This window comes from Macrosteles quadrilineatus, unplaced genomic scaffold, assembly GCF_028750875.1.
Source record: "Macrosteles quadrilineatus isolate MER2022 unplaced genomic scaffold, UCM_ALF_1.0 Scaffold_6__1_contigs__length_79288215, whole genome shotgun sequence".
Classification (NCBI taxonomy): Eukaryota; Metazoa; Arthropoda; class Insecta; order Hemiptera; family Cicadellidae; genus Macrosteles; species Macrosteles quadrilineatus.
The window spans coordinates 65,625,659-65,635,415 of NW_026542599.1; positions in this window are offsets into that span (position 1 = coordinate 65,625,659).

Below are 9,757 nucleotides of genomic sequence, written 5' to 3' on the forward strand. Positions count from 1 at the left end.
TTTCCATATTCAATAATTTATGTTATTCTAATAAGGGTATTTAAATTAATTGTTAGCAAATATGAACCGTTATCGATTTACCAAATTTTAAACAGACGTTAAAATGAAAAAATTACAGCTGTTTTGGAAGGGTATTTCAGGGTGTATTTTTAACATCCTACAACATTTTAAAATAAATTATAAATTTAAGTTATGCATTTTATAAGGGCAGGTTCTTAGAAAATTTTATATTAAGTCTGGACAGGCATTCATTTACTAACAAGATTTTTATTTCAAATAGACAGCATTTTAATGTCTCCGTATAGTTTCGGTGAATAATTTTTATACAATTTTTATAACAAAATGTTATATTTTTAATGTTAAAATTTTGTTATTTAAAGTTTTTATAAAATCATGTTTATAAAATTGTTTGTTCATGTTTCGTTACTGGTTAAATCAGGGATAAATTTACTGCATCGTTTTACTGCTATGCGTGACAATCACGTTGCATGTTCAAATCTCGCATTGTGATGGACATGATAATGTGATAGAAAAGATTATTTTTGTAATATAACAATATTTGTTTGTAAAATTTACGGTTCGTATTTGAAAGACAAGTTACATATATGAAAACACAATTAAATGTGATTTTTAATTCAATGTTTAAGTAGTGTTCTACTTTTTTAATGTTAATCTATTTCATGATTTGTAAATTACAGTTCATTAAACGTAATTTTTATAAAAGGTCATTAATAAAATAATATTGTAACACTAACCTACAAAATATTTTTACCTGGGCGTAACCTATAATATGGTAAATAAATAAAGTGTCGTATAAAAAAAATTGAGTCTTAGCATTGAGGAGGAAGTCAGTTTTTGTCCCTCTGAACCCAAAACAATTAGTTAAAATGTGTACAGAACTAAAGACTACACTTCTGGCTTTATTTTGAATAAATTTAGTATGTGAGTAATAATCCATAGTATCCCTAGGATTTTTCTATATTTTTTGGAAATTTCAATAGTTAATTGTAATTTGATCGCAAAGTCTATAAAAACCAAAATTTTGATTAAAAAAAGGTTAACACGATTTTTATTCAAATTTAGTATACCATAGCTCTGTAACCTCAATCATAACTGAGCAACCTTCATTGTAGAGAAAATGCGGTTTAAAAGTTATTACAAGTTTTTTGATTTCTTCCATAAAATATCATAACTACTCCCACCACCCATTTGTAGGGGTTGTTGGGAAAATAAATGGAGAAAGTATGTGTCAGATTGGTCATACAATTTCTTTGGAATGTAATGCTTATAACCCAGTAAAAAGCTTCTTGGAATTAAATACTGGGAAAAAAACGGCAAATTCGGTAGTAATGTGTAACTTTTCAGCTGTTTCAAACTAAATCACGTGGCACCTGTCGTTGGCTGGGTCAGCAACCAACCTGATTAATGCGTTTTAGCAATGTTATATTATTGTGACCAGGGTTTAAAAACAAGACGTAGCAATGATAGTTTGCATTCGATAGTAGGAATAGGGGTGAATGACATGTTTTCCTCTGTAAAAACGTAATTCAATCATACAATCATCATGATGTTGTTCAGCTTTGTTTCGTGATTTTTATCTAGCACTAAAATTGAGTCAATATTGAACAAAATTAGGAATACAGCATTTAACAAGAGTGGAATTATAAGTTTTAACTAGAATAAACCGGAATTCTGCTCAACGATTGAACAAAATCCTCTCAACGCTCACACAGATTTTGTCTACTTACTTAAATTTATATGGTAATAATTAAATTATTTTATAATAAAAAAATTCCAAAGGGATTTTTAACGTTTAAATTAGGGCAGTATTTAAATTGATCTAAGCTTGCCATATAAACTCCTCTAGAAACTTATTTTACTTGATATTGTGGCTACCTTCACTGACACTTTCTTTTAAATCATTCTTGGCAAACAAATATATACCATCGTTGAAAGCAACAAGAGAGGAAATACGAAACAAGGAAATCTTATCCCTAACTATAAGTCAGGATTTTCTTAAATGATGGATGAGAAATAGAGTAGATATCTGATTCGTTTTGAAAGATTTCTTGATAGGATTTCAATATGGTATTATTTTCCAGATGGTTGTTTTTAAAACATCATAATAACTTTATTCATCGTCTGATTGCGTACTACAATATTTATTTTTAAGGATACTTATAATTTCAATTTTATAAACGTATATTTCCTACGAACAAGTGGGCTATTAATTTCCAATTTATTAAAATACAGGGCTTGCACATTTGTTCCAGCAACCTTCACTAGAGTAGTTGAGCCAAAGCTAGTCCACGATAAAAAATTAAAATAATAAAACCGCACAAAAAGTGGAAATAATGATGTTTGCAGAATTTATCAATCTTTCTGTTTCATTTAAGTTAGTTAAGAGTTTTATTTCCGTAAACCTCAACTCGGTTAAGTAACTTAAAACCGTTAAATTTTAAATTGTATTTGACTTAGGACCTGAAAGTTCATATATTAAATCTTAAAAATACAAAATTTACAAAGTGCATTTTCTTGTCATTCTTGTCTTGGCAAAAGATAAAAAAACTTTCTTTATTCTTGGATCCCGTGATTGATCAAGGGGTTGTTGGTTGATTGAGGGGGCGTACACTTGCCCCATGGGATAAAGTACACTTTCCCCTAACTTGTGTTCACACAGGGTAAGTGTAGCCCACCCCTAACTCCCCCAAATTGACTTTTAGGACAATAACAATTTTATTTTTTTTAATCCCCCCTCAAAAAGTAAGTAAGATTTTAAAATATCAGTTAGTTGTGCTTGTATTTCAAATGTTTAGTTTTTTTTTTTCTGAGCGGGACTTGTGTTTTGAGTAGAAGGGTAAGAGCTTTGCTAAACACGTCTAAATTCATAAAAATCATTGCAAGAGAATTTTTTAGTGATTAAAATTTAAAAGGGTATAGTTTGAAATACCTTTGGCTAATTTTTAATATTTTCGGTTAATAAACAAATTTATTATTAGCTGGAAGTCCACTTGCCCCGGGCGTACACTTACCCCACTTAACATACATACCACGTTTCATTAAGATCGGTTGGAAAATTTCAAAGATAAAAATGTTTATGTAAAAAACATAAAGTGACGGATATGGTTAGAGAAGCGATTTTGAAAAATCAACCCATGTATTATTTAAAATTGGTAATAGACAATATTATTTCTAAATACTTTGATTAGAGACTGAATAAATTGACCACTGGTTATTAATACTTTTCTAAAGGTTGTTCTATTAAGTATCCAGGTTTAAATACCTGTTACAATCTATAGCATTATGTTGGAAAAGTTATGAAGCACGTTGGCTGAAAAGTATAAATTGAATCCTCGATGAATGAAGGTGATGATTGATTTCCCCAGGTGAAAAGTAAAGTGCTTACAAGGGAACTGAACTCGCTGATTTATGAAAGCTCAACTCGCCTTGATATTGCGTCTAAGAGTGTTTTTCATTTTTTATTATTTACTTCTTGTTCGTAATTGTTAAATATAACCCCATAATAAAATTGTGGTGATGTGCAAATGCAGCAAGTAAAACAATTTTTTTTTTCGGAAAATTGTATTTTAAATTGAGGAGTAAATATTTGCAAAATATATTCAAAAATAATAAAGTATACTATTGCGATTTTTAGTTGTAAAATGGTACAAACCTGACTAGCTTCTGCCTTATTATACCCCATTTACAACTAAAAATTGTAATATTTCAACTATTTCTTATTCGATATTTTTGAACTTGGAATTTTTTTTTTAGAAAATTAAAAATGCCATTTAAAATGTTCTTGGGATGTTTTTTATAAAATAAGACATTTCCGAGTAATTAAGTTTAAAAAGTATATGGCCAACATTATGAAATTTTACGTTGAAAAGATAAATTTTTTTTCTAATATGGGCATCTAATACCTTAACATACATACCAAGTTCCATAATGATCGGTTGTACAATTTCAAAGATAGAAATGTTTATGTAAAAAAATGACGAATATGGTTAATCAAGCGATTTTGAAAAAAAATGTATTCTAGATTTTTGTCTCTATTTTTACCCAAAAAATCACTTCGTAAATTATTATCACCACAGTTTTTGAACACCCTGTATAATGTTAATACAACAGCGTCATATCACACCACATAAAATGAGGAAAATTACATAGAATACTTTCGATTCACACAAACTGTACAAGCGTGGACTGTTTTGTACGTTACAATGCCAGTTAGCATACTCAAAGTGGTTCATTTACCATTATAACTGGAACGACAACGACTCTACAGCTGTGGTTAAGTCAGCTGACTATGACGTCATCTCAACAACTTCATCTCCACAATGTTATATTATACAAAGAGGATTCACATTTACCGAAAACAGTGTGTCAGACTATTTCAAGTAGGTACAACCATTGTTTTGTAAAAAGATATATTTTGAAATATATTTGTACATTTTTTTTAAATAATACGGTATAAAAGTATACAATTTCAATAAGAACGAGTAGTTATAAAGAATATGACCTCATTATCACTTGTAACAAGTATAAGAGTCTTTTGAAAAGCTTGATGTCGTTGGGGTTAAAATGTTGACGACGCAGGAACCTCGCTGAACTTTAAAAGGTTGTTTGTAAGCTCATGGCAAATGACCAGCTATTCACGAAATTGCATCTTGAGCGTTTTAGAGCTTCCTTGCATTTCAGTTTAACATGGTAAAAATTCCATAAACCACGAAACCAGAACCTAGTGTCCTAGGATGTGAAGGTGGAATTTCTTATTAAGTGTACCTAAATTTACCAAAGTATCCTATGAATTGATGTTCATAGAATAATTTAGTTCAATTCTTACATCGCCTTTCGTGTGGAGGAACATTTAGAGTCACAGGTGCGGTATCGAGATTGGTTTCAGAAACTAGACCGGAAATGGTGCATTTGTTGACCCGTATAAAGTGTATTACAAAGACAAAGAGCAGAATTAAATACATTTAAATACAATACATATATAGTAGTAAATATATAAAGATTAACCAGAATTCAATATTTTATCATAAAAAGTAATATTTTTTTAATACTCTGTTAAACTCAGTATTATAACTTTTCTCTTTGTACTTGAATCTTAACCTTCAATTAGCATTCCAAAATTAATCTATAGGGGATAGGACATTGGTAATTTTTATTAGGTATTTGTTATTAAAATTAAAACTGTATACAATGTTATGCCTACTGAAAGGACATTGACATTCCAAAACTAGGGGATAGGACATTGGTAATTTTTATTAGGCATTTGTTTTTAAAATTAAAACTGTATACAATGTTATGCCTACTGAAAGGACATTGATAAATATCACTTAATGTAATGTTTGGGCTATATTTTATTTGTCTATTTTGTTCCACAAAAGTAAATAAACCAATAGCATTGTTAGCTTTTAAGACCTGTTACAAATAACGAGACATTGAGGCCAACAGTTGCAGTTGAGACTTGGAGTCATGCAAATTACCCATTATACAATTAAAGGGATCGATATTCCTTCTCTTGGACCCAGCAATGTTCTTGTTTGAACAGTATTCAATTTGCATTTTAAATTTGGAATTCCATTAACATTTTACCAATAATTTGTGCAGTTAAAGTTTAAATCGATGTTTTATATTGAATGTTAACAATGTAACTTCCATCTTCATGCGGAACTATATTTAAAGGAGAAATACCATTTTAATGAGGAAGTTTATGAGTTTAAGGGAAGTATATTTCTACGACTAAACATTCCGAAATTCCTGAAACATCGAATTCGAATCTATCTCGAAAACTCTAACAAGAAAAAAGTTTTATGTTGATACAAAATACTTGTGCTTGTATTTTTTTCTTTTTGGTCACTATGAGATAGGCAAGCACATTATATTTAAACTAAGAATACTTTTAACCATGTTTTATATCACTAGCCCACTATTAACCGTAATAGGAAAGTGTAGAGTTAGATAATCTAATATTCACATGAAGTCTCATTTAATTCTCATTTCCCCATCAAGTATGGTCCACATTACTTCAGAATATATGACTAACACTTAAGAACAGGATTATTATCACTCTAGATATGGATACTCTTAACATATAACAAAAAATCTAAATAAAAAAGTCAATTATTCGCAATGTTTTGTAAATACACATTTTTCGTATTGTCTTAGTTTTTTGTAAAATAAAAATTTATTGCTGTTAAAATGCGTAGTCAGACATGGTTTTTGTGTTGATTATAAAACGATTGCATGCGAAATATTGGAGAAAAGTATGGTGTGAATCGATTGAAAGGTTAAGACGAAAATCATTGACGTGTGTAACTTCAATGTGCAGGACTAATCAACCAAAGACAAGGGTCCGGTTAAACTTTGCTTTGGGATGGATTGAACTTGCCTGGGAGGTCAAATAATGCAAAGTAGTATCCGTACGGGTTTTAATATGTGAAGCTTACAACCAAAAGTTGTGCTATTTGTTATATCTTCCGGCGAAACTATCTACAGTTTTAAAATGAGAGATTTATGTAAAACACTAAGACCATTTTGTGCTTTCTCTTATACGTCTGCTAGATTGCAATTTGTAATTTATATTTTAAACACGAGAAAAAAATAATGAAATATCTACTTGTCAAAGTGTAAAAAATACGATCACAAAATCTTGTAAAACCAAATGATAAACTTAGTAAATGAAATTTCTATGCATTGAGGTAAAATACTGTTATTTTTGTCTAACTTAAATACGTTTGTTGTAGAGTATACCCCTACCATGTAGCCAATTAGGTAGTATACTTCAATTTAGGATGAATCTAATTTAAGCTAGTAGTAGAAGAGAGATAAATTAAAAGACAAAGTAGGCCAAAGATATATTTATTTTATGGATGTCAAATTTCTCAAAATACACTTTCCAAATAAAATCAAATATGCTCTTGTTACTTCCAAATATTATGCTAAATAATAAAATACTGGAAAGATCTTACTTTCATCAGAGACACTGGTTTAATGGTCAGAACTGGCACTAGCAGATACCATGCAAACTAGAACTGGTACAAAGAAGCTACTGGACCAAGCACTGGTAGTACCAATCATAAGGAGGTGAACAAGAAGTGGTTGATATCTGTCTGAAAACATCACACAAAACCGATAAAAACTATTCACTACAAATTCTAATAATTAAAAGTGGTTTTAAGATCCTTACAACTCCTTGTGAAAATGTGCTTCTCCTAGAACAAAACTCGACAGGTCTGTATGAACTTTACTTGTTTTCTTTTCTTGTAAAATGCATTAAAATTGATTTGAAAACTATTCTTTACTTTACATCTTTTCCCAAAAATGATTTCTACAAAGGCTATAATATACAATAAATCTCCTAAAATCTTATTTTTAAACAATATTAAAATCTACTTACAATTTCTACAGCAACCACATATTAGTAGACCATTTTTCCAGTGAACTTAACTGACAAAACTTGAAATTGGTTATCAAAGACCACTACCAACCCTACAAAACTAAATCTTTTAAACTGCTGGACACTCTTTCTTAATCTTAGTCTAGCCAAAGATTTTATAATTTGATTTTGTTTTTGTTATTTCGACCTAAAACTAATTTCCATCGGTACAAGAGTTGTACTGTATTGTATTAACAGGAGTAATTAAAAAAATATTGTAAACTACTTTTGAGAAAATCTAACTATAATTACTGAATGAAGGAAACAATTTAAGAGCCATTGTGAAGGGCATTGTGCAACAGGTGATACAAAAATTAGTATTACAAATGTTGGAGTATCTGTCAGTTTAACATGGGTGTTATGAACAACTGTATGTTTTCGTACACCCTTCATTGATTTAGGATAATTTGGATTACCAATGTGTTTGCTTATAAATATATGTTTAGTAATGGAATTTGATTATTTATAATATTTTTTCCATTTCACGATTGACGCATTCAAGGAGGACAATGATTATTATCCACTATAGATGCTGGTGCCCGCTTCCGATCCATCTGATAATAATTAATTTAACCCTCCTAAATCATGTTCCATAACAAATTAATTTACAGCTTTATTTTTAAATATTTTATAGTAGCTAGATTGTTTAAATTATTTTCGGAAGTAATATTTTGTTGTACTTTTTTTTATCAGTTTAATTCTTTTAAAAATAATATTTACTGCATTTTTATTAAAAAAAATATTATATATGGTTTATCTAGGTTTTAATTCGTTATTTAAATGTTTTACAGCTAATAATATACGATTAAACCCATTTAAGTGATGTGTTGCAACTGTAAGTGGCAAGAAACATAATCACTATGTCAGTTTATCAGTAAACCGAATGATATATCATTTGACAGACTGTATCACATCACATTTCCATTTACTGATATAAAAAACATTACTTTCTTAGCTAGTAATTTCAAATACATGTCCTTGAGTTTACACATTTCAATTGTAACATTTTCAAAGTCAGCACCGTTTAAAGAACTACATTTTAAAGAAACCCCTGACTTATTGTTCACAAATTATACTTCACTTATCACCCTTTTAGCGTGCTGTGATACAACGAAATGTATTCAGTGCAATGTGTTGAATGCGACGGTATCAAATAATCGTTTTTAATCCATCCGAAGCCCCAGACTCATTGAACCGATCGAAATTACAGTTAGATAGTGGTGTTGCTAAGTGTGTCTGTAGTCTAGCTACGCGACTACTTTTGTATCAGGAACTCGACAATAGATCTACAGAAGAAACTGAGAAACAAGGTACTAGAAGTGATTCATTGGAATATTTTGTTTCTGTCTTAGATCTAATTTAACGCTTGAAATAATATTTCTACGTAATATACACTGTGTCGATGAAGATTTTGTATTCCAATCAACAGCGACCAGTTCACTTTAATCCCTATTTTTAGGACAGAATTAAGATTTTTAAATTACAACCCTAAATATAAACTATTAATTGTAGAAAATAATAGGCTCAATGAGTACCAAAGTAGCCTAAGATAGCACATACAGGGTCAATAGAATTGCAACTACTAATGATATTAGTAATTCCGACTTCTACTGTATCAATGTTTGTTATTCTCTTTGTTGAAAACCTTTATATGTTTTACGAACAATCCTCTTGAACAAGGTATAAACAGTGTTCAACAATAGTTATTTGTGCAACTAGTGAGCAAAGTGAGCTATTGACTCACTCGAGAGAAATACTTACTCACGAGCCGTAGGCGAGAGAGGAATGGTTTCTCGAGTGAGGCAATTGCACTTTGCACTCGAGCTGCACATTATATTTTTCCTTCAGTTACCACAAAACAAATAAATTGGTAAAGAAACGTAACATATTTTTACACAAAAGTGAACTTTTGATATGACATTTAATGATACAACAGTAAAACAGCTGACCAGCTGATTTACAGCCAATGCTGCCAACGTATTTCGCGTGCATACGACCTTGTCTGCATGTTACGCGCTCACGATTTCGTGCCTTCAAGTTGCAAATCTGGATTGAGACAAAGTAATTAGAGTGAGATAATGTTAACATTGTCTCACTGATGAGCGAATTGGAAACTTTGCTTTCTCAAATCAGTGAGAGAACTTGTACATTGTTAGGTAACTGTAGGAAAAAATAAATTTTTAATTCATTTTTGTTTCTTATACGAGATAACGGTGTTTTTTAAAGCCTATTAATTTAAAGCTATTATTTTAAAGCTTATCACATGGATGGGTTAATATAAGTTTAAATCAAATACTATTAATATTAACT